Source organism: Pseudophryne corroboree, unplaced genomic scaffold (genome assembly GCF_028390025.1).
Source record: "Pseudophryne corroboree isolate aPseCor3 unplaced genomic scaffold, aPseCor3.hap2 scaffold_90, whole genome shotgun sequence".
Taxonomy (NCBI): Eukaryota; Metazoa; Chordata; class Amphibia; order Anura; family Myobatrachidae; genus Pseudophryne; species Pseudophryne corroboree.
The window spans coordinates 1,741,005-1,766,575 of NW_026970479.1; the positions used below are offsets into that span (position 1 = coordinate 1,741,005).

The 25,571-nt window shown below is 36.5% G+C and overlaps 4 non-coding genes across 4 annotated transcripts; all 4 read right to left on the reverse strand.

Moving 5' to 3' along the window:
• Positions 1–21,569: 21,569 nt before the first annotated feature.
• Positions 21,570–21,733, reverse strand: LOC135045160 (U1 spliceosomal RNA). Its single transcript, XR_010237689.1, has one exon. It is a non-coding gene; the product is annotated as a U1 spliceosomal RNA (small nuclear RNA).
• Positions 21,734–21,884: 151 nt separating this feature from the next.
• LOC135044895 (U1 spliceosomal RNA) lies at positions 21,885–22,048 on the reverse strand. Its single transcript, XR_010237431.1, has one exon. It is a non-coding gene; the product is annotated as a U1 spliceosomal RNA (small nuclear RNA).
• Positions 22,049–22,722: 674 nt separating this feature from the next.
• Positions 22,723–22,885, reverse strand: LOC135044413 (U1 spliceosomal RNA). Its single transcript, XR_010237017.1, has one exon. It is a non-coding gene; the product is annotated as a U1 spliceosomal RNA (small nuclear RNA).
• Positions 22,886–23,037: 152 nt separating this feature from the next.
• LOC135044876 (U1 spliceosomal RNA) lies at positions 23,038–23,201 on the reverse strand. The gene has a single exon (XR_010237412.1). It is a non-coding gene; the product is annotated as a U1 spliceosomal RNA (small nuclear RNA).
• Between the last annotated feature and the right edge of the window lie 2,370 nt (positions 23,202–25,571).

Sequence of the window (25,571 nt, forward strand, 5' to 3'; positions counted from 1 at the left end):
GCCAAATATCTGATTAACATCTTTGTAGGAATGGTTTTTCACCTATTACTAAATTAAACTTGCTTCATTGGAAAGGCAGCAAGATGCATCCTCATTTCAATATCTACTGAAATAATACAGGTTGACACCAGGAAACATTAACGCCACTGCATCCTTGCTGCTTTCTCATGTGGAAGTCTGTTTAATGTGAAAACAAGGTGATATCTAATTAGCACACAGGTAAGGAATTAAGAAAATCTTTATTTAAGGGTGAAGATGTTTCTCACAAAATCGTTGCTCCAATGCATCATTGAAATTCAAGCTGGAAAGATGATTTTAATACATCACTTGTACATTTTGTATTGCTCTTCTGGTGACAATGTAGTTTGTTTTTGTCAATTACCATTTTAATAATCGGGTAAAGAAAATTAAGTGGATTTTTGAAAGAAAACAATACTGTCAATATACTATTAAAACAAATTAAAATGGTAAAAGTTATTGTACTTTAAGTAAAAATAAAAGCTAAAATATCAATCCCAGTTTTGGATTACTTTAATGAACAAAAAAAAATGCATATAGCAAAGGATAGTTTCAATCTGCCTACCTCTGGGTTATGGACCCAGCATGCTTCCATTACAGTACTCTGCTGCACATGTAAGTGCAAGAGATCCTGAAGCACTCACTCATCATGCGAAAGTACCAATGTGTTTCTTCATTGGTTGCTGGAAGAAACATCTTACAAAAACTCTCCAGATTATTGACTTTTTAAAGTTTTTCTAGGAAACTTTCTAGATGAATGCTTATTAGTCTTTGTCAGTATTAACTTTTTGCAAAGTGTCTCTGTGGCGCAATCGGTTAGTGTGTTCAGCTATTAATCAAAAGGTTGGTGGTTCAATCCCACCCAGGGACGTGATTGACCTTGTGATCAGATTTTGGTGATATTTAAGTAGACAAGTCAAAATTGCAAACCCCCTCTTATGGTGTAGGGTACCTGGCCTTCTCTGATGTAATCAGAGTTAGATTTAATTAAGTGATTTTATAAAAAAAACAGCTAGGAAGCACAATTTAGCAGTGGGTTGCAGAGAAAAAGAAAAATGCTGGCAGAAAAATCCAATTGAGTGATTAAACAGCTCTTCATTTTCTGGCTTTATTTTTATGATAACAAATTTGTTCTCTGAAAAGTGTCCACAAAGCCAAGTATCTGATTAACATCTTTGTAGGGATGGTTTTTCACCTATTACTAAATTAAACTTGCTTCATTGGAAAGGCAGCAAGATGTATCCTCATTTCAATATCTACGGAAATAATACAGGTTGACACCATGAAACATTAACGCCACTGCATCTTTGCTGTTTTCTCATGTGGAAGTCTGTTTAATGTGAAAACAAGGTGATCTCTAATTAGCACACAGGTAAGGAATTAAGAAAATCTTTATTTAAGGGTGAAGATGTTTCTCACAAAATCGTTGCCCCAATGCATCATTGAAATCCAAGCTGGAAAGATGATTTTAATATATTACTTGAACATTTTATATTGCTCTTCTGGTGATAATGTAGTTTGTTTTTGTCAATTACCATTTTAATAATCGGGTAAAGAAAATTAAGTGGATTTTTGAAAGAAAACAATACTGTCAATATACTATTAAAACAAATTAAAATGGTAAAAGTTATTGTACTTTAAGTAAAAATAAAAGAGCAAAAATATCAATCCCAGTTTTGGATTACTTTAATTAACAAAAAAAAAATGCATATAGCAGAGGATAGTTTCAATCTGCCTACCTCTGGGTTATGGACCCAGCATGCTTCCATTACAGTACTCTGCTGCACATGTAAGTGCAAGAGATCCTGAAGCACTCACTCATCATGGGAAAGTACCAATGTGTTTCTTCATTGGTTGATGGAAGAAACATCTTACAAAAACTCTCCACATTATTGACTTTTTAAAATGTTTCTAGGAATCGTTCTAGATGAATGCTTATTAGCCTTTGTCAGTATGGACTTTTGCAAAGTGTTGCTGTGGTGCAATCAGTTACTGCGTAAGGCTATTAACCAAAAGGTTGGTGGTTCAATCCCACCCAGGGACGTAATTGACCTTGTTATCAGATTTTGGTGATCTTTATGTAGACAAGTCAAAATTTCGAAAACCCCTGTTATGGTGTAGGGTACCTGGCCTTCTCTGATGTAATCAGAGTTAGATTTGATTCAGTGATTTTATAAAAACAGCTAGGAAGCACAATTTAGCAGTGGGTTGCAGAGAAAAAGAAATATGCTGGCAAAAAAATCCAATTGAGTGATTAAATAGCTCTTCATTTTCTGGCTTTATTTTTATGCTAACAAATTTGTTCTCTGAAAAGTGTCCACAAAGCCAAGTATCTGATTAACATCTTTGTAGGGATGGTTTTTCACCTATTACTAAATTAAACTTGCTTCATTGGAAAGGCAGCAAGGTGCATCCTCATTTCAATATCTACTGAAATAATACAGGTTGACACCAGGAAACATTAACGCCACTGCATCCTTGCTGCTTTCTCATGTGGAAGTCTGTTTAATGTGAAAACAAGGTGATATCTAATTAGCACACAGGTAAGGAATTAAGAAAATCTTTATTTAAGGGTGAAGATGTTTCTCACAAAATCGTTGCCCCAATGCATCATTGAAATTCAAGCTGGAAAGATGATTTTAATATATCATTTGTACATTTTGTATTGCTCTTCTGGTGACAATGTAGTTTGTTTTTGTCAATTACCATTTTAATAATCGGGTAAAGAAAATTAATTGGATTTTTGAAAGATAACAATACTGTCAATATACTATTAAAACAAATTAAAATGGTAAAAGTTATTGTACTTTAAGTAAAAATAAAAGAGCAAAAATATCAATCCCAGTTTTGGATTACTTTTTTTAACAAAAAAAAATGCATATAGCAGAGGATAGTTTCAATCTGCCTACCTCTGGGTTATGGACCCAGCATGCTTCCATTACAGTACTCTGCTGCACATGTAAGTGCAAGAGATCCTGAAGCACTCACTCATCATGGGAAAGTACCAATGTGTTTCTTCATTGGTTGATGGAAGAAACATCTTACAAAAACTCTCCACATTATTGACTTTTTAAAATGTTTCTAGGAATCGTTCTAGATGAATGCTTATTAGCCTTTGTCAGTATGGACTTTTGCAAAGTGTTGCTGTGGCGCAATCAGTTACTGTGTAAGGCTAATAACCAAAAGGTTGGTGGTTCAATCCCACCCAGGGACGTAATTGACCTTGTTATCAGATTTTGGTGATCTTTATGTAGACAAGTCAAAATTTCAAACCCCCTCTTATGGTGTAGGGTACCTGACCTTCTCTGATGTAATCAGAGTTAGATTTGATTCAGTGATTTTATAAAAACAGCTAGGAAGCACAATTTAGCAGTGGGTTGCAGAGAAAAAGAAATATGCTGGCAAAAAAATCCAATTGAGTGATTAAACAGCTCTTCATTTTCTGGCTTTATTTTTATGCTAACAAATTTGTTCTCTGAAAAGTGTCCACAAAGCCAAGTTTCTGATTAACACCTTTGTAGGGATGGTTTTTCACCTATTACTAAATTAAACTTGCTTCATTGGAAAGGCTGCAAGATGCATCCTCATTTGAATATCTACTGAAATAATACAGGTTGACACCAGGAAACATTAACGCCACTGCATCCTTGCTGCTTTCTCATGTGGAAGTCTGTTTAATGTGAAAACAAGGTGATATCTAATTAGCACACAGGTAAGGAATTAAGAAAATCTTTATTTAAGGGTGAAGATGTTTCTCACAAAATCGTTGCCCCAATGCATCATTGAAATTCAAGCTGGAAAGATTATTTTAATATATCACTTGTACATTTTGTATTGCTCTTCTGGTGACAATGTAGTTTGTTTTTGTCAATTACCATTTTAATAATCGGGTAAAGAAAATTAAGTGGATTTTTGAAAGAAAACAATACTGTCAATATACTATTAAAACAAATGAAAATGGTAAAAGTTATTGTACTTTAAGTAAAAATAAAAGAGCAAAAATATCAATCCCAGTTTTGGATTACTTTAATTAACAAAAAAAAACGCATATAGCAGAGGATAGTTTCAATCTGCCTACCTCTGGGCTATGGACCCAGCATGCTTCCATTACAGTACTCTGCTGCACATGTAATTGCAAGAGATCCTGAAGTACTCACTCATCATGGGAAAGTACCAATGTGTTTCTTCATTGGTTGATGGAAGAAACATCTTACAAAAACTCTCCAGATTATTGACTACTTAAAGTTTTTCTAGGAAACGTTCTAGATGAATGCTTATTAGCCTTTGTCAGTATGTACTTTTGCAAAGTGTCGCTGTGGCGCAATCAGTTAGTGTGTACGGCTATTAACCAAAAGGTTGGTGGTTCAATCCCACCCAGGGATGTAATTGACCTTGTTATCAGATTTTGGTGATCTTTAAGTAGACAAGTCAAAATTTCAAAAACCCCTGTTATGGTGTTGGGTACCTGGCCTTCTCTGATGTAATCAGAGTTAGATTTGATTCAGTGATTTTATAAAAACAGCTAGGAAGCACAATTTAGCAGTGGTTTGCAGAGAAAAAGAAATATGCTGGCAAAAAAATCCAATTGAGTGATTAAACAGCTCTTCATTTTCTGGCTTTATTTTTATGCTAACAAATTTGTTCTCTGAAAAGTGTCCACAAAGCCAAGTATCTGATTAACATCTTTGTATGGATGGTTTTTCACCTATTACTAAATTAAACTTGCTTCATTGGAAAGGCAGCAAGATGCATCCTCATTTCAATATCTACTGAAATAATACAGGTTGACACCAGGAAACATTAATGCCACTGCATCCTTGCTGCTTTCTCATGTGGAAGTCTGTTTAATGTGAAAACAAGGTGATATCTAATTAGCACACAGGTAAGGAATTAAGAAAATCTTTATTTAAGGGTGAAGATGTTTCTCACAAAATCGTTGCCCCAATGCATCATTGAAATTCAAGCTGGAAAGATGATTTTAATATATCACTTGTACATTTTGTATTGCTCTTCTGGTGACAATGTAGTTTGTTTTTGTCAATTACCATTTTAATAATAGGGTAAAGAAAATTAAGTGGATTTTTGAAAGAAAACAATACTGTCAATATACTATTAAAACAAATTAAAATGGTAAAAGTTATTGTACTTTAAGTAAAAATAAAAGAGCAAAAATATCAATCCCAGTTTTGGATTACTTTAATTAACAAAAAAAAATGCATATAGCAGAGGATAGTTTCAATCTGCCTACCTCTGGGTTAAGGGGCCCAGCATGCTTCCATTGCAGTACTCTGCTGCACATGTAAGTGCAAGAGAACCTGAAGCACTCACTCATCATGGGAAAGTACCAATGCGTTTCTTCATTGGTTGATGGAAGAAACATCTTACAAAAACTCTCCAGATTATTGACTTTTTAAAGTTTTCTAGGAAACGTTCTAGATGAATGCTTATTAGCCTTTGTCAGTATGTACTTTTGCAAAGTGTCTCTGTGGTGCAATCGGTTAGTGTGTTTGGTTATTAACCAAAGGGTTGGTGGTTCAATCCCACCCAGGGATGTTATTGACCTTGTCATCAGATTTTGGTGATCTTTAAGTAGACAAGTCAAAATTTCAAACCCCCTCTTATGGTGTAGGGTACCTGGCCTACTCTGATGTAATCAGAGTTAGATTTGATTAAGTGATTTTATCAAAAAACAGCTAGGAAGCACAATTTAGCAGTGGTTTGCAGAGAAAATGAAATATGCTGGCAGAAAAATCCAATTGAGTGATTAAACAGCTCTTCATTTTCTGGCTTTATTTTTATGCTAACTAATTTGTTCTCTGAAAAGTGTCCACAAAGCCAAGTATCGGATTAACATCTTTGTAGGGATGGTTTTTCACCTATTACTAAATTAAACTTGCTTCATTGGAAAGGCAGCAAGATGCATCCTCATTTCAATATCTACTGAAATAATACAGGTTGACACCAGGAAACATTAACGCCACTGCATCCTTGCTGCTTTCTCATGTGGAAGTCTGTTTAATGTGAAAACAAGGTGATATCTAATTAGCACACAGGTAAGGAATTAAGAAAATCTTTATTTAAGGGTAAGATGTTTCTCACAAAATCGTTGCCCCAATGCATCATTGAAATTCAAGCTGGAAAGATGATTTTAATATATCATTTGTACATTTTGTATTGCTCTTCTGGTGACAATGTAGTTTGTTTTTGTCAATTACCATTTTAATAATCGGGTAAAGAAAATTAATTGGATTTTTGAAAGAAAACAATACTGTCAATATACTATTAAAACAAATTAAAATGGTAAAAGTTATTGTACTTTAAGTAAAAATAAAAGAGCAAAAATATCAATCCCAGTTTTGGATTACTTTAATTAACAAAAAAAAATGCATATAGCAGAGGATAGTTTCAATCTGCCTACCTCTGGGTTATGGACCCAGCATGCTTCCATTACAGTACTCTGCTGCACATGTAAGTGCAAGAGATCCTGAAGCACTCACTCATCATGGGAAAGTACCAATGTGTTTCTTCATTGGTTGATGGAAGAAACATCTTACAAAAACTCTCCACATTATTGACTTTTAAAAATGTTTCTAGGAATCGTTCTAGATGAATGCTTATTAGCCTTTGTCAGTATGGACTTTTGCAAAGTGTTGCTGTGGCGCAATCAGTTACTGTGTAAGGCTATTAACCAAAAGGTTGGTGGTTCAATCCCACCCAGGGACGTAATTGACCTTGTTATCAGATTTTGGTGATCTTTATGTAGACAAGTCAAAATTTCAAACCCCCTCTTATGGTGTAGGGTACCTGGCCTTCTCTGATGTAATCAGAGTTAGATTTGATTCAGTGATTTTATAAAAACAGCTAGGAAGCACAATTTAGCAGTGGGTTGCAGAGAAAAAGAAATATGCTGGCAAAAAAATCCAATTGAGTGATTAAACAGCTCTTCATTTTCTGGCTTTATTTTTATGCTAACAAATTTGTTCTCTGAAAAGTGTCCACAAAGCCAAGTTTCTGATTAACACCTTTGTAGGGATGGTTTTTCACCTATTACTAAATTAAACTTGCTTCATTGGAAAGGCAGCAAGATGCATCCTCATTTGAATATCTACTGAAATAATACAGGTTGACACCAGGAAACATTAACGCCACTGCATCCTTGCTGCTTTCTCATGTGGAAGTCTGTTTAATGTGAAAACAAGGTGATATCTAATTAGCACACAGGTAAGGAATTAAGAAAATCTTTATTTAAGGGTGAAGATGTTTCTCACAAAATCGTTGCCCCAATGCATCATTGAAATTCAAGTTGGAAAGATGATTTTAATATATCACTTGTACATTTTGTATTGCTCTTCTGGTGACAATGTAGTTTGTTTTTGTCAATTACCATTTTAATAATCGGGTAAAGAAAATTAAGTGGATTTTTGAAAGAAAACAATACTGTCAATATACTATTAAAACAAATGAAAATGGTAAAAGTTATTGTACTTTAAGTAAAAATAAAAGAGCAAAAATATCAATCCCAGTTTTGGATTACTTTAATTAACAAAAAAAAACGCATATAGCAGAGGATAGTTTCAATCTGCCTACCTCTGGGCTATGGACCCAGCATGCTTCCATTACAGTACTCTGCTGCACATGTAATTGCAAGAGATCCTGAAGTACTCACTCATCATGGGAAAGTACCAATGTGTTTCTTCATTGGTTGATGGAAGAAACATCTTACAAAAACTCTCCAGATTATTGACTACTTAAAGTTTTTCTAGGAAACGTTCTAGATGAATGCTTATTAGCCTTTGTCAGTATGTACTTTTGCAAAGTGTCGCTGTGGCGCAATCAGTTAGTGTGTACGGCTATTAACCAAAAGGTTGGTGGTTCAATCCCACCCAGGGATGTAATTGACCTTGTTATCAGATTTTGGTGATCTTTAAGTAGACAAGTCAAAATTTCAAAAACCCCTGTTATGGTGTAGGGTACCTGGCCTTCTCTGATGTAATCAGAGTTAGATTTGATTCAGTGATTTTATAAAAACAGCTAGGAAGCACAATTTAGCAGTGGTTTGCAGAGAAAAAGAAATATGCTGGCAAAAAAATCCAATTGAGTGATTAAACAGCTCTTCATTTTCTGGCTTTATTTTTATGCTAACAAATTTGTTCTCTGAAAAGTGTCCACAAAGCCAAGTATCTGATTAACATCTTTGTAGGGATGGTTTTTCACCTATTACTAAATTAAACTTGCTTCATTGGAAAGGCAGCAAGATGCATCCTCATTTGAATATCTACTGAAATAATACAGGTTGACACCAGGAAACATTAACGCCACTGCATCCTTGCTGCTTTCTCATGTGGAAGTCTGTTTAATGTGAAAACAAGGTGATATCTAATTAGCACACAGGTAAGGAATTAAGAAAATCTTTATTTAAGGGTGAAGATGTTTCTCACAAAATCGTTGCCCCAATGCATCATTGAAATTCAAGCTGGAAAGATGATTTTAATATATCACTTGTACATTTTGTATTGCTCTTCTGGTGACAATGTAGTTTGTTTTTGTCAATTACCATTTTAATAATAGGGTAAAGAAAATTAAGTGGATTTTTGAAAGAAAACAATACTGTCAATATACTATTAAAACAAATTAAAATGGTAAAAGTTATTGTACTTTAAGTAAAAATAAAAGAGCAAAAATATCAATCCCAGTTTTGGATTACTTTAATTAACAAAAAAAAATGCATATAGCAGAGGATAGTTTCAATCTGCCTACCTCTGGGTTAAGGGGCCCAGCATGCTTCCATTGCAGTACTCTGCTGCACATGTAAGTGCAAGAGAACCTGAAGCACTCACTCATCATGGGAAAGTACCAATGCGTTTCTTCATTGGTTGATGGAAGAAACATCTTACAAAAACTCTCCAGATTATTGACTTTTTAAAGTTTTCTAGGAAACGTTCTAGATGAATGCTTATTAGCCTTTGTCAGTACGTACTTTTGCAAAGTGTCTCTGTGGTGCAATCGGTTAGTGTGTTTGGTTATTAACCAAAGGGTTGGTGGTTCAATCCCACCCAGGGATGTTATTGACCTTGTCATCAGATTTTGGTGATCTTTAAGTAGACAAGTCAAAATTTCAAACCCCCTCTTATGGTGTAGGGTACCTGGCCTACTCTGATGTAATCAGAGTTAGATTTGATTAAGTGATTTTATCAAAAAACAGCTAGGAAGCACAATTTAGCAGTGGTTTGCAGAGAAAATGAAATATGCTGGCAGAAAAATCCAATTGAGTGATTAAACAGCTCTTCATTTTCTGGCTTTATTTTTATGCTAACTAATTTGTTCTCTGAAAAGTGTCCACAAAGCCAAGTATCGGATTAACATCTTTGTAGGGATGGTTTTTCACCTATTACTAAATTAAACTTGCTTCATTGGAAAGGCAGCAAGATGCATCCTCATTTCAATATCTACTGAAATAATACAGGTTGACACCAGGAAACATTAACGCCACTGCATCCTTGCTGCTTTCTCATGTGGAAGTCTGTTTAATGTGAAAACAAGGTGATATCTAATTAGCACACAGGTAAGGAATTAAGAAAATCTTTATTTAAGGGTAAGATGTTTCTCACAAAATCGTTGCCCCAATGCATCATTGAAATTCAAGCTGGAAAGATGATTTTAATATATCATTTGTACATTTTGTATTGCTCTTCTGGTGACAATGTAGTTTGTTTTTGTCAATTACCATTTTAATAATCGGGTAAAGAAAATTAATTGGATTTTTGAAAGAAAACAATACTGTCAATATACTATTAAAACAAATTAAAATGGTAAAAGTTATTGTACTTTAAGTAAAAATAAAAGAGCAAAAATATCAATCCCAGTTTTGGATTACTTTAATTAACAAAAAAAAATGCATATAGCAGAGGATAGTTTCAATCTGCCTACCTCTGGGTTATGGACCCAGCATGCTTCCATTACAGTACTCTGCTGCACATGTAAGTGCAAGAGATCCTGAAGCACTCACTCATCATGGGAAAGTACCAATGTGTTTCTTCATTGGTTGATGGAAGAAACATCTTACAAAAACTCTCCACATTATTGACTTTTTAAAATGTTTCTAGGAATCGTTCTAGATGAATGCTTATTAGCCTTTGTCAGTATGGACTTTTGCAAAGTGTTGCTGTGGCGCAATCAGTTACTGTGTAAGGCTATTAACCAAAAGGTTGGTGGTTCAATCCCACCCAGGGACGTAATTGACCTTGTTATCAGATTTTGGTGATCTTTATGTAGACAAGTCAAAATTTCAAACCCCCTCTTATGGTGTAGGGTACCTGGCCTTCTCTGATGTAATCAGAGTTAGATTTGATTCAGTGATTTTATAAAAACAGCTAGGAAGCACAATTTAGCAGTGGGTTGCAGAGAAAAAGAAATATGCTGGCAAAAAAATCCAATTGAGTGATTAAACAGCTCTTCATTTTCTGGCTTTATTTTTATGCTAACAAATTTGTTCTCTGAAAAGTGTCCACAAAGCCAAGTTTCTGATTAACACCTTTGTAGGGATGGTTTTTCACCTATTACTAAATTAAACTTGCTTCATTGGAAAGGCAGCAAGATGCATCCTCATTTGAATATCTACTGAAATAATACAGGTTGACACCAGGAAACATTAACGCCACTGCATCCTTGCTGCTTTCTCATGTGGAAGTCTGTTTAATGTGAAAACAAGGTGATATCTAATTAGCACACAGGTAAGGAATTAAGAAAATCTTTATTTAAGGGTGAAGATGTTTCTCACAAAATCGTTGCCCCAATGCATCATTGAAATTCAAGCTGGAAAGATGATTTTAATATATCACTTGTACATTTTGTATTGCTCTTCTGGTGACAATGTAGTTTGTTTTTGTCAATTACCATTTTAATAATCGGGTAAAGAAAATTAAGTGGATTTTTGAAAGAAAACAATACTGTCAATATACTATTAAAACAAATGAAAATGGTAAAAGTTATTGTACTTTAAGTAAAAATAAAAGAGCAAAAATATCAATCCCAGTTTTGGATTACTTTAATTAACAAAAAAAACGCATATAGCAGAGGATAGTTTCAATCTGCCTACCTCTGGGCTATGGACCCAGCATGCTTCCATTACAGTACTCTGCTGCACATGTAATTGCAAGAGATCCTGAAGTACTCACTCATCATGGGAAAGTACCAATGTGTTTCTTCATTGGTTGATGGAAGAAACATCTTACAAAAACTCTCCAGATTATTGACTACTTAAAGTTTTTCTAGGAAACGTTCTAGATGAATGCTTATTAGCCTTTGTCAGTATGTACTTTTGCAAAGTGTCGCTGTGGCGCAATCAGTTAGTGTGTACGGCTATTAACCAAAAGGTTGGTGGTTCAATCCCACCCAGGGATGTAATTGACCTTGTTATCAGATTTTGGTGATCTTTAAGTAGACAAGTCAAAATTTCAAAAACCCCTGTTATGGTGTAGGGTACCTGGCCTTCTCTGATGTAATCAGAGTTAGATTTGATTCAGTGATTTTATAAAAACAGCTAGGAAGCACAATTTAGCAGTGGTTTGCAGAGAAAAAGAAATATGCTGGCAAAAAAATCCAATTGAGTGATTAAACAGCTCTTCATTTTCTGGCTTTATTTTTATGCTAACAAATTTGTTCTCTGAAAAGTGTCCACAAAGCCAAGTATCTGATTAACATCTTTGTAGGGATGGTTTTTCACCTATTACTAAATTAAACTTGCTTCATTGGAAAGGCAGCAAGATGCATCCTCATTTCAATATCTACTGAAATAATACAGGTTGACACCAGGAAACATTAACGCCACTGCATCCTTGCTGCTTTCTCATGTGGAAGTCTGTTTAATGTGAAAACAAGGTGATATCTAATTAGCACACAGGTAAGGAATTAAGAAAATCTTTATTTAAGGGTGAAGATGTTTCTCACAAAATCGTTGCCCCAATGCATCATTGAAATTCAAGCTGGAAAGATGATTTTAATATATCACTTGTACATTTTGTATTGCTCTTCTGGTGACAATGTAGTTTGTTTTTGTCAATTACCATTTTAATAATAGGGTAAAGAAAATTAAGTGGATTTTTGAAAGAAAACAATACTGTCAATATACTATTAAAACAAATTAAAATGGTAAAAGTTATTGTACTTTAAGTAAAAATAAAAGAGCAAAAATATCAATCCCAGTTTTGGATTACTTTAATTAACAAAAAAAAAATGCATATAGCAGAGGATAGTTTCAATCTGCCTACCTCTGGGTTAAGGGGCCCAGCATGCTTCCATTGCAGTACTCTGCTGCACATGTAAGTGCAAGAGATCCTGAAGCACTCACTCATCATGGGAAAGTACCAATGCGTTTCTTCATTGGTTGATGGAAGAAACATCTTACAAAAACTCTCCAGATTATTGACTTTTTAAAGTTTTCTAGGAAACGTTCTAGATGAATGCTTATTAGCCTTTGTCAGTATGTACTTTTGCAAAGTGTCTCTGTGGTGCAATCGGTTAGTGTGTTTGGTTATTAACCAAAGGGTTGGTGGTTCAATCCCACCCAGGGATGTTATTGACCTTGTCATCAGATTTTGGTGATCTTTAAGTAGACAAGTCAAAATTTCAAACCCCCTCTTATGGTGTAGGGTACCTGGCCTACTCTGATGTAATCAGAGTTAGATTTGATTCAGTGATTTTATCGAAAAACAGCTAGGAAGCACAATTTAGCAGTGGTTTGCAGAGAAAATGAAATATGCTGGCAGAAAAATCCAATTGAGTGATTAAACAGCTCTTCATTTTCTGGCTTTATTTTTATGCTAACTAATTTGTTCTCTAAAAAGTGTCCACAAAGCCAAGTATCGGATTAACATCTTTGTAGGGATGGTTTTTCACCTATTACTAAATTAAACTTGCTTCATTGGAAAGGCAGCAAGATGCATCCTCATTTCAATATCTACTGAAATAATACAGGTTGACACCAGGAAACATTAACGCCACTGCATCCTTGCTGCTTTCTCATGTGGAAGTATGTTTAATGTGAAAACAAGGTGATATCTAATTAGCACACAGGTAAGGAATTAAGAAAATCTTTATTTAAGGGTAAGATGTTTCTCACAAAATCGTTGCCCCAATGCATCATTGAAATTCAAGCTGGAAAGATGATTTTAATATATCACTTGTACATTTTGTATTGCTCTTCTGGTGACAATGTAGTTTGTTTTTGTCAATTACCATTTTAATAATCGGGTAAAGAAAATTAAGTGGATTTTTGAAAGAAAACAATACTGTCAATATACTATTAAAACAAATTAAAATGGTAAAAGTTATTGTACTTTAAGTAAAAATAAAAGAGCAAAAATATCAATACCAGTTTTGGATTACTTTAATTAACAAAAAAAAATGCATATAGCAGAGGATAGTTTCAATCTGCCTACCTCTGGGTTATGGACCCAGCATGCTTCCATTACAGTCCTCTGCTGCACATGTAAGTGCAAGAGATCCTGAAGCACTCACTCATCATGGGAAAGTACCAATGTGTTTCTTCATTGGTTGATGGAAGAAACATCTTACAAAAACTCTCCACATTATTGACTTTTTAAAATGTTTCTAGGAATCGTTCTAGATGAATGCTTATTAGCCTTTGTCAGTATGGACTTTTGCAAAGTGTTGTTGTGGCGCAATCAGTTACTGTGTAAGGCTATTAACCAAAAGGTTGGTGGTTCAATCCCACCCAGGGATGTAATTGACCTTGTCATCAGATTTTGGTGATCTTTATGTAGACAAGTCAAAATTTCGAAAACCCCTGTTATGGTGTAGGGTACCTGGCCTTCTCTGATGTAATCAGAGTTAGATTTGATTCAGTGATTTTATAAAAACAGCTAGGAAGCACAATTTAGCAGTGGGTTGCAGAGAAAAAGAAATATGCTGGCAAAAAAATCCAATTGAGTGATTAAATAGCTCTTCATTTTCTGGCTTTATTTTTATGCTAACAAATTTGTTCTCTGAAAAGTGTCCACAAAGCCAAGTATCTGATTAACATCTTTGTAGGGATGGTTTTTCACCTATTACTAAATTAAACTTGCTTCATTGGAAAGGCAGCAAGATGCATCCTCATTTGAATATCTACTGAAATAATACAGGTTGACACCAGGAAACATTAACGCCACTGCATCCTTGCTGCTTTCTCATGTGGAAGTCTGTTTAATGTGAAAACAAGGTGATATCTAATTAGCACACAGGTAAGGAATTAAGAAAATCTTTATTTAAGGGTGAAGATGTTTCTCACAAAATCGTTGCCCCAATGCATCATTGAAATTCAAGCTGGAAAGATGATTTTAATATAACACTTGTACATTTTGTATTGCTCTTCTGGTGACAATGTAGTTTGTTTTTGTCAATTACCATTTTAATAATCGGGTAAAGAAAATTAAGTGGATTTTTGAAAGAAAACAATACTGTCAATATACTATTAAAACAAATGAAAATGGTAAAAGTTATTGTACTTTAAGTAAAAATAAAAGAGCAAAAATATCAATCCCAGTTTTGGATTACTTTAATTAACAAAAAAAACCGCATATAGCAGAGGATAGTTTCAATCTGCCTACCTCTGGGCTATGGACCCAGCATGCTTCCATTACAGTACTCTGCTGCACATGTAATTGCAAGAGATCCTGAAGTACTTACTCATCATGGGAAAGTACCAATGTGTTTCTTCATTGGTTGATGGAAGAAACATCTTACAAAAACTCTCCAGATTATTGACTATTTAAAGTTTTTCTAGGAAACGTTCTAGATGAATGCTTATTAGCCTTTGTCAGTATGGACTTTTGCAAAGTGTTGCTGTGGCGCAATCAGTTACTGTGTAAGGCTATTAACCAAAAGGTTGGTGGTTCAATCCCACCCAGGGATGTAATTGACCTTGTTATCCGATTTTGGTGATCTTTATGTAGACAAGTCAAAATTTCGAAAACCCCTGTTATGGTGTAGGGTACCTGGCCTTCTCTGATGTAATCAGAGTTAGATTTGATTCAGTGATTTTATAAAAACAGCTAGGAAGCACAATTTAGCAGTGGGTTGCAGAGAAAAAGAAATATGCTGGCAAAAAAATCCAATTGAGTGATTAAATAGCTCTTCATTTTCTGGCTTTATTTTTATGCTAACAAATTTGTTCTCTGAAAAGTGTCCACAAAGCCAAGTATCTGATTAACATCTTTGTAGGGATGGTTTTTCACCTATTACTAAATTAAACTTGCTTCATTGGAAAGGCAGCAAGATGCATCCTCATTTCAATATCTACTGAAATAATACAGGTTGACACCAGGAAACATTAACGCCACTGCATCCTTGCTGCTTTCTCATGTGGAAGTCTGTTTAATGTGAAAACAAGGTGATATCTAATTAGCACACAGGTAAGGAATTAAGAAAATCTTTATTTAAGGGTGAAGATGTTTCTCACAAAATCGTTGCCCCAATGCATCATTGAAATTCAAGCTGGAAAGATGATTTTAATATATCATTTGTACATTTTGTATTGCTCTTCTGGTGACAATGTAGTTTGTTTTTGTCAATTACCATTTTAATAATCGGGTAAAGAAAATTAATTGGATTTTTGAAAGAAAACAATACTGTCAATATACTATTAAAACAAATTAAAATGGTAAAAGTTATTGTACTTTAAGTAAAAATAAAAGAGCAAAAATATCAATCCCAGTTTTGGATTACTTTAATTAACAAAAAAAAATGCATATAGCAGAGGATAGTTTCAATCTGCCTACCTCTGGGTTATGGACCCAGCATGCTTCCATTACAGTACTCTGCTGCACATGTAAGTGCAAGAGATCCTGAAGCACTCACTCATCATGGGAAAGTACCAATGTGTTTCTTCATTGGTTGATGGAAGAAACATCTTACAAAATCTCTCCACATTATTGACTTTTTAAAATGTTTCTAGGAATCGTTCTAGATGAATGCTTATTAGCCTTTGTCAGTAAGGACTTTTGCAAAGTGTTGCTGTGGCGCAATCAGTTACTGTGTAAGGCTATTAACCAAAAGGTTGGTGGTTCAATCCCACCCAGGGACGTAATTGACCTTGTTATCAGATTTTGGTGATCTTTATGTAGACAAGTCAAAATTTCAAACCCCCTCTTATGGTGTAGGGTACCTGGCCTTCTCTGATGTAATCAGAGTTAGATTTGATTCAGTGATTTTATAAAAACAGCTAGGAAGCACAATTTAGCAGTGGGTTGCAGAGAAAAAGAAATATGCTGGCAAAAAAATCCAATTGAGTGATTAAACAGCTCTTCATTTTCTGGCTTTATTTTTATGCTAACAAATTTGTTCTCTGAAAAGTGTCCACAAAGCCAAGTTTCTGATTAACACCTTTGTAGGGATGGTTTTTCACCTATTACTAAATTAAACTTGCTTCATTGGAAAGGCAGCAAGATGCATCCTCATTTGAATATCTACTGAAATAATACAGGTTGACACCAGGAAACATTAACGCCACTGCATCCTTGCTGCTTTCTCATGTGGAAGTCTGTTTAATGTGAAAACAAGGTGATATCTAATTAGCACACAGGTAAGGAATTAAGAAAATCTTTATTTAAGGGTGAAGATGTTTCTCACAAAATCGTTGCCCCAATGCATCATTGAAATTCAAGCTGGAAAGATGATTTTAATATATCACTTGTACATTTTGTATTGCTCTTCTGGTGACAATGTAGTTTGTTTTTGTCAATTACCATTTTAATAATCGGGTAAAGAAAATTAAGTGGATTTTTGAAAGAAAACAATACTGTCAATATACTATTAAAACAAATGAAAATGGTAAAAGTTATTGTACTTTAAGTAAAAATAAAAGAGCAAAAATATCAATCCCAGTTTTGGATTACTTTAATTAACAAAAAAAAACGCATATAGCAGAGGATAGTTTCAATCTGCCTACGTCTGGGCTATGGACCCAGCATGCTTCCATTACAGTACTCTGCTGCACATGTAATTGCAAGAGATCCTGAAGTACTCACTCATCATGGGAAAGTACCAATGTGTTTCTTCATTGGTTGATGGAAGAAACATCTTACAAAAACTCTCCAGATTATTGACTATTTAAAGTTTTTCTAGGAAACGTTCTAGATGAATGCTTATTAGCCTTTGTCAGTATGTACTTTTGCAAAGTGTCGCTGTGGCGCAATCAGTTAGTGTGTACGGCTATTAACCAAAAGGTTGGTGGTTCAATCCCACCCAGGGATGTAATTGACCTTGTTATCAGATTTTGGTGATCTTTAAGTAGACAAGTCAAAATTTCAAAAACCCCTGTTATGGTGTAGGGTACCTGGCCTTCTCTGATGTAATCAGAGTTAGATTTGATTCAGTGATTTTATAAAAACAGCTAGGAAGCACAATTTAGCAGTGGTTTGCAGAGAAAAAGAAATATGCTGGCAAAAAAATCCAATTGAGTGATTAAACAGCTCTTCATTTTCTGGCTTTATTTTTATGCTAACAAATTTGTTCTCTGAAAAGTGTCCACAAAGCCAAGTATCTGATTAACATCTTTGTAGGGATGGTTTTTCACCTATTACTAAATTAAACTTGCTTCATTGGAAAGGCAGCAAGATGCATCCTCATTTCAATATCTACTGAAATAATACAGGTTGACACCAGGAAACATTAACGCCACTGCATCCTTGCTGCTTTCTCATGTGGAAGTCTGTTTAATGTGAAAACAAGGTGATATCTAATTAGCACACAGGTAAGGAATTAAGAAAATCTTTATTTAAGGGTGAAGATGTTTCTCACAAAATCGTTGCCCCAATGCATCATTGAAATTCAAGCTGGAAAGATGATTTTAATATATCACTTGTACATTTTGTATTGCTCTTCTGGTGACAATGTAGTTTGTTTTTGTCAATTACCATTTTAATAATAGGGTAAAGAAAATTAAGTGGATTTTTGAAAGAAAACAATACTGTCAATATACTATTAAAACAAATTAAAATGGTAAAAGTTATTGTACTTTAAGTAAAAATAAAAGAGCAAAAATATCAATCCCAGTTTTGGATTACTTTAATTAACAAAAAAAAAATGCATATAGCAGAGGATAGTTTCAATCTGCCTACCTCTGGGTTAAGGGGCCCAGCATGCTTCCATTGCAGTACTCTGCTGCACATGTAAGTGCAAGAGATCCTGAAGCACTCACTCATCATGGGAAAGTACCAATGCGTTTCTTCATTGGTTGATGGAAGAAACATCTTACAAAAACTCTCCAGATTATTGACTTTTTAAAGTTTTCTAGGAAACGTTCTAGATGAATGCTTATTAGCCTTTGTCAGTATGTACTTTTGCAAAGTGTCTCTGTGGTGTAATCGGTTAGTGTGTTTGGTTATTAACCAAAGGGTTGGTGGTTCAATCCCACCCAGGGATGTTATTGACCTTGTCATCAGATTTTGGTGATCTTTAAGTAGACAAGTCAAAATTTCAAACCCCCTCTTATGGTGTAGGGTACCTGGCCTACTCTGATGTAATCAGAGTTAGATTTGATTAAGTGATTTTATAAAAAAACAGCTAGGAAGCACAATTTAGCAGTGGTTTGCAGAGAAAATGAAATATGCTGACAGAAAAATCCAATTGAGTGATTAAACAGCTCTTCATTTTCTGGCTTTATTTTTATGCTAACTAATTTGTTCTCTGAAAAGTGTCCACAAAGCCAAGTATCGGATTAACATCTTTGTAGGGATGGTTTTTCACCTATTACTAAATTAAACTTGCTTCATTGGAAAGGCAGCAAGATGCATCCTCATTTCAATATCTACTGAAATAATACAGGTTGACACCAGGAAACATTAACGCCACTGCATCCTTGCTGCTTTCTCATGTGGAAGTCTGTTTAATGTGAAAACAAGGTGATATCTAATTAGCACACAGGTAAGGAATTAAGAAAATCTTTATTTAAGGGTAAGATGTTTCTCACAAAATCGTTGCCCCAATGCATCATTGAAATTCAAGCTGGAAAGATGATTTTAATATATCACTTGTACATTTTGTATTGCTCTTCTGGTGACAATGTAGTTTGTTTTTGTCAATTACCATTTTAATAATCGGGTAAAGAAAATTAAGTGGATTTTTGAAAGAAAACAATACTGTCTATATACTATTAAAACAAATTAAAAAGGTAAAAGTTATTGTACTTTAAGTAAAATAAAAAGAGCAAAAATATCAATCCCAGTTTTGGATTACTTTAATTAACAAAAAAAATGCATATAGCAGAGGATAATTTCAATCTGCCTACCTCTGGGTTATGGACCCAGCATGCTTCCATTACAGTACTCTGCTGCACATGTAAGTGCAAGAGATCCTGAAGCACTCACTCATCATGGGAAAGTACCAATGTGTTTCTTCATTGGTTGATGGAAGAAACATCTTACAAAAACTCTCCAGATTATTGACTATTTAAAGTTTTTCTAGGAAACGTTCTAGATGAATGCTTATTAGCCTTTGTCAGTATGTACTTTCACAAAGTGTCGCTGTAGCGCAATCAGTTAGTGTGTACGGCTATTAACCAAAAAGTTGGTGGTTCAATCCCACCCAGGGACGTAATTGACCTTGTGATCAGATTTTGGTGATATTTAAGTAGACAAGTCAAAATTTCAAACCCTCTCTTATGGTGTAGGGTACCTGGCCTACTCTGATGTAATCAGTTAGATTTGATTAAGTGATTTTATGAAAAAAAACAGCTAGGAAGCACAATTTAGCAGTGGGTTGCAGAGAAAAAGAAATATGCTGGCAGAAAAATCCAATTGAGTGATTAAACAGCTCTTCATTTTCTGGCTTTATTTTTATGCTAACAAATTTGTTCTCTGAAAAGAGTCCACAAAGCCAAGTATCTGATTAACACCTTTGTAGGGATGGTTTTTCACCTATTACTAAATTAAACATGCTTCATTGGAAAGGCAGCAATATGCATCCTCATTTCAATATCTACTGAAATAATACAGGTTGACACCAGGAAACATTAACGCCACTGCATCCTTGCTGCTTTCTCATGTGGAAGTCTGTTTAATGTGAAAACAAGGTGATATCTAATTAGCACACAGGTAAGGAATTAAGAAAATCTTTATTTAAGGGTGAAGAGGTTTCTCACAAAATCGTTGCCCCAATGCATCATTGAAATTCAAGCTGGAAAGATGATTTTAATATATCACTTGTACATTTTGTATTGCTCTTCTGGTGACAATGTAGTTTGTTTTTGTCAATTACCATTTTAATAATAGGGTAAAGAAAATTAAGTGGATTTTTGAAAGAAAACAATACTGTCAATATACTATTAAAACAAATTAAAATAATAAAAGTTATTGTACTTTAAGTAAAAATAAAAGAGCAAAAATATCAATCCCAGTTTTGGATTACTTTAATTAACAAAAAAAAAATGCATATAGCAGAGGATAGTTTCAATCTGCCTACCTCTGGGTTATGGGCCCAGCATGCTTCCATTGCAGTACTCTGCTGCACATGTAAGTGCAAGAGATCCTGAAGCACTCACTCATCATGGGAAAGTACCAATGTGTTTCTTCATTGGTTGATGGAAGAAACATCTTACAAAAACTCTCCAGATTATTGACTTTTTAAAGTTTTTCTAGGAAACGTTCTAGATGAATGCTTATTAGCCTTTGTCAGTATATACTTTTGCAATGTGTCTCTGTGGCGCAATCAGTTAGCGTGTTCGGTTATTAACCAAAAGGTTGGTGGTTCAATCCTACCCAGGGACGTAATTTACCTTGTTATCAGATTTTGGTGATCTTTAAGTAGACAAGTCAAAATTTCAAACCCCCTCTTATGGTGTAGGGTACCTGGCCTTCTCTGATGTAATCAGAGTTAGATTTGATTAAGTGATTTTATAAAAGAACAGCTAGGAAGCACAACTTAGCAGTGGGTTGCAGAGAAAAAGAAATACGCTTGCAGAAAAATCCAATTGAGTGATTAAACAGCTCTTCATTTTCTGGCTTTATTTTTATGCTAACAAATTTGTTCTCTGAAAAGTGTCCACAAAGCCAAGTATCTGATTAACACCTTTGTAGGGATGGTTTTTCACCTATTACTAAATTAAACTTGCTTCATTGGAAAGGCAGCAAGTGATGTCATCCAAGCAGTGGGTCAAAGTTGGCTTCATCCCTCGTCTGCTTATGAAAAGAGAAAAGGGATATGCAGGGCATGGCGGCCTTTTGCGACGCTTGGATGACCCCTAGTTCGCATTAAACACCCCCACCCTCCTTCGGTGTGGGGCTCATGTTGGCCATGCCCCAGCCCCTAAAGCATTCAAGCTGATTTCTTGCAGCAGCTGGGTACTGTAACAGCTCCAGAGCTGCTCTGTAAGGCAAGTAAAAGGGTGTGGGCCCTGCAGCACTACCTGTAGTTTGCATTGTGCATTGGAAGGCACAAAGTAAGCAGACGGGAGGAGAAGTCAGGATAGTGCACAAGGTTATAGAAGGGATGGGCTCAAGAAAAGAGAAGTGGAAACAGACAGCATACTAGGCTGGAGAGAGACCTGAGACAAAGAGATCTGAATTATACGAGAGCCGTCCAGGGGAAACACAAATTATGCAGTCAAGTTTCCCACATTTGGGGAAATCGCAAGGGGCAGCACACCCAGAGTGCAATGGGTGAGCCTTGCCCTGGGAGAAGCACCTTCATGATCATAGTATCTCACCTGGCAGGTTAGTAGGAGTTGGGCTAGAGCTGGGGAGGGTCGCTGCTCGGGCACTACCTTTCAAGTGAAGGAGATCCAACTGAGGCAGCACAAGGGAACTCTCAAAAGAAGAACAAGGCTAGAGGAAGATCTGAGACAAAGAAATCTGACTTTTACCAGAGCTGACCAGAGGAAAGCACAAACACAGTCCACCACTACCACAAATAATGCAGTCGAGTTTCCCACATTTGGGGAAATCACAGGGGTCAGCATACCCAGAATGCAATGAATGAACCTCACCCTGGGAGAACAATCTTCATGACCATGGTATCTCCTATGCAAAATAAGTATGATTTGGGATAGGGCTGGGGAGGGCCGTTGCTCAGGCACATCTCTGTCAAGTAAAGGAGATTCAACTGAGGCAGCACAAGGGAACTCTCATCTGGGGACAACAACTGCAGGGAGAACACATATTTTCAGATGAACATGGGGTGGCAGAAGGCTGCCTAATACTGAAGCACCCCCAAACAACAAACCAAATGCAACAACTAGTGCAAGCATTCCTGGGGGATGGCCTGCAGCAGATGGATTTGAATATGGTGATGTCATCCAAGCAGTGGGTCAAAGTTGGCTTCAACCCTCGTCTGCATATGAAAAGAGAAAAGGAGCGTGCAGGGCATGGAGGCCTTTTGTGGTGCTTGGATGACCCCTAGTTCGCATTAAGCACCCCCACCCTCCTTCGGTGTGGGGCTCATGTTGGCCATTCCCCAGCCCCTGAAGCATTCAAGCTGATTTCTTGCAGCAGCTGGGCACTGTAACAGCTCCAGAGCTGCTCTGTAAAGCAAGTAAAAGGGTGTGGGCCCTGCAGCACTACCCGTAGTTTGCATTGTGCATTGGGAGGCACAAAGTAAGCAGACGGGAGGAGAAGTCAGGATAGTGCACAAGGGTATAGAAGGGAGGGGCTCAAGAAAAAAGAAGTGGAACCAGACAGCAAACTAGGCTGGAGAGAGACCTGAGACAAAGAGATCTGAATTACATGAGAGCCGACCAGGGAAAACTCAAATTATGCAGTCAAGTTTCCCACATTTGGGGAAATCGCAGGGGCAGCACACCCAGAGTGCAATGGGTGAGCCTTGCCCTGGGAGAAGCAACTTCATGATCATAGTATCTCACCTGGCAGGTAAGTAGGAGTTGGGCTAGAGCTGGGGAGGGTCGCTGCTCGGGCACCCCCCTGTCAAGTGAAGGAGATCCAACTGAGGCAGCACAAGGGAACTCTCGAAAGAAGACAAAGGCTAGAGGAAGATCTGAGACAAAGAAATCTGACTTTTACCAGAGCTGACCAGAGGAAAGCACAAACACAGTCCCCCACTACCACAAATAATGCAGTCGAGTTTCCCACATTTGGGGAAATCACAGGGGTCAGCATACCCAGAATGCAATGAATGAACCTAACCCTGGGAGAACAATCTTCATGACCATGGTATCTCCTATGCAAAATAAGTATGATTTGGGATAGGGCTGGGGAGGGCCGTTGCTCAGGCACATCTCTGTCAAGTAAGTTGCATTTGATTTGTTGTTTGGGGGTGCTTCAGTATTAGGCAGCCTTCTGCCCTACCATGTTCATCTGAAAATATGTGTTCTCCCTGCAGTTGTTGTCCCCAGATGAGAGTTCCCTTGTGCTGCCTCAGTTGAATCTCCTTTTGGAGAAGACCTCAATAAGATTGTAGCTGATCTGGCTACTGCTAAAACAGCTTGCCTACCTAGTATGACTCCTACCACGCAGAAGGCTAAAAGTACTTTTCTTGGCCCTTTCATCCTCCAGGTAAAGCGTACCCAAGGTCAGGCATACCCAAAGCAAGCTCATGTTTCCAGACCTGCCAAGCCCAGACTGAAGCAATCCTGGGCTGCCCATCAGCCTGCTTCCAAAACGGACAAGCCTGCCGCATGACGGTGCAGGCCTCCCTCTGGGGGATCCCAGGGTGGGGGGCCCGACTTCTAGGTTTGGCAAAGAAAGGTATAATTCTAAGCTAGAGAATTCTGTTTGGAGCTCACCTTGTACTTTGTGAAGAAATAATCAGCATTGTGGCTGAGCAGATACATGTAGTGTGTGGCTGCAAACTGCATGGATCTGCTGCGTTGTAATGCTGATTCTTTTTTTTTTGCAAAGTACCAATAGCTTCATATAATGTTCACAATTTTTATGCAGGATCAAATAGCTCAATAGGTAGGGTGTTTGATTAGAATTCAACAGGTTATAGGTTTGAATCCTGGGTATGGTAGTTTGAGATGTGTTATTTAATAAAGTATGTTGTTCTGACTGCCGGCATCCTATCACCTGGGATATCATACTAAATAAATGGAGTTGATAAATTTTTTTTTTTTTTTTTAACTAGGGACAATTTCCAGATACTTCTCTTTATAACTGAGATTGCCCCCTGGAACTTCACATCAGTTGACAACTATGCATGAGTGGGCAGTGCTTGCCCTGGATCTGTCCACCCATTTATGTGCCGCCATAAAATAAAGCATGACTAACAGTTATCCTGGGCGTACACTACACAATTATCTGTCAGGCTATCTATCCAGTCTGGATGGATGGAATGAAAATCTGGTAATGTATAGGAGCAAATGTCAATTAACCATTTGCTCCCAAACACTAGAAAAGTGGTCAAAAATGGTCATTACACAAATTGGTTAAACCCAAAATTTAACCAATTTGTTTAGGGGACCATTTTTGTCCATTTTTTAGTGTTTGAGAGTAAATCGTTGATGGTCATTTGCTCACATAGATAACCGGATTTCTATTCCAACCAGCCAGTGTTGGAGAGATGGTCTGCCAGATTACATAATGCATACCAGAGCCATAACTAGACTTTTTGGTGCCCTGTGACAGAGAATTATATGCCCTCCCCCCCATTTTTGCAATATGGACAAAAGGTGCATGCCTTGTGGGGAAGGGGCATAACAAGATTGGTCTCAGAGAAAGCACATGAGATATGAAGATATATCTAGTATACTTGACACTCAATGGTTTGTGGTATTGCAGGGGTGCCCTCCTTAAATGCATATACAGTCACACATGGCATGTTTGTGTAAATGGCATATCAGCAGTCAGCACTAACTGGTGACATGCCATTTGTACAAGTAAGCCATGTGTGACTAATATATAAACATACTTTATTAAATAACACCTCAAACTATCATACCCAGGATTCAAACCTATAACCTGTTAAATTCTAATCAAACACCCTACCCATTGAGCTACTTGATCCTGCATCTATTCTAACCTCCAAAAACAGATTCAGTTGCATTTTCCAGCGTGTTTTGTTTGCGCCTTTGCAAATGTCTTACATCGACAAACTTATTTAGTACTATTTTGCAAATAGGGTTACATTGTCGCAACATTGTGTTCCCTAATTGCTTGATTTTTTAAATGCAAAAATTGATAAAGACACCTGATAATTGCTCTGTGGAGTCTTCTTTTGTGTCTACTTCTTATCTACATTTAATTCCCTACCTATAATCAAGGCATTTTTAAATGCTGGGTGCTGCCAGGACGTGAGGCCTACCTAGTCTTTAGATCTGAATTTGAATGTACTTGTGAACTAACTTAATTTCCTACTTCTAAACTCATTCCTAAATTCACTACTTACATTAATCCTGTAGTTGGGCATTTTGAGCCTTCAATTGTGGGCATTGTTTTGTGTCCAGACCAGCAGCTGGTGGTGTGCATTTGCTGGAAAGGCATCGAAGACCTCCGATATGCTGCATCTCCTGATGTGTGTCTGCCTCAAGTGGCTGTCAGCAAATGCATGCTAGACACCCCATTCCAAGCTGATTGTGACATCACGGAACATGCATCATAGAACAGGCA